Here is an 860-nt window from a genome sequence, read left to right as displayed (position 1 = left end):
AAACCCTGCCCAGTCCTGCACCATCCATCCACATGATGGGTTGTGGATCAGACCGTTGTGATCCATAGGGTTTTCACTGACTGATTTTTTGAAAGTAGCTCACCAGGCCTTTCTTCCTAGTCTGTCTTAGTCTGAAAGCTCCACTGAGACCTGTTCACCATCATAGCAACACACAAGCCTCCACTGAGGGACAGGCGGTGGCTGTGCATGAGGTGCAGTATCTGGGAATCAAACCCAGGGCTCCCACATGAAAAGCAAGAATTCTGCCACTGAACCATCACTGCCCCCCTATTTCCATGTTAGAGATGAGGAAACAGAGGTTTAGAGGTAAGAACTGAGGTTCTGTTTGGGGCAATACAGTGGAATAGATCTGCTAATTAACCCACATGCTGAAAGCAACTAAAAAAGTTGGTTAAAATAAGAACTTAAAAAAAAATCAATGATCTGGCAAGAAAGTATGGCACACTGAGAAGCCAAAAATTAAGTGAAATCTGGGGGCCAGGGCATGAAACTGTCTTTCACCTTGAGGGCATTTGCCAAATAGGTGAACTTTAGCTTTGGTTCTCATGGGTTGATAGAGATGTGGAACCAGAAGTCAACCCCCAGAGCCCACCCATGGTGGGAGACTAAGAGGAGACCCTCCACCCCAGCACAAAGCTGGATCCCCAGTGGGCTCCACCACAGGTTAGGGATAACCTACAAGAAAAAGCCCACCACTCACCACCCCCACTAAACATTGCAAAGAAATCTTAGCACTGAGTTGAAGGTGAAGGCAATTTCTCTGAAAATTCATAACCCAAAATGGGCTGGCAGCGGTTTTGAAGCCTGAATTCACATTCCCTGGTTAAGCTAAAACATCT

This window comes from Trichechus manatus, unplaced genomic scaffold (assembly GCF_000243295.1).
Source record: "Trichechus manatus latirostris isolate Lorelei unplaced genomic scaffold, TriManLat1.0 scaffold00006, whole genome shotgun sequence".
Taxonomy (NCBI): Eukaryota; Metazoa; Chordata; class Mammalia; order Sirenia; family Trichechidae; genus Trichechus; species Trichechus manatus.
Note: the sequence above shows the minus strand (reverse complement) of the source record.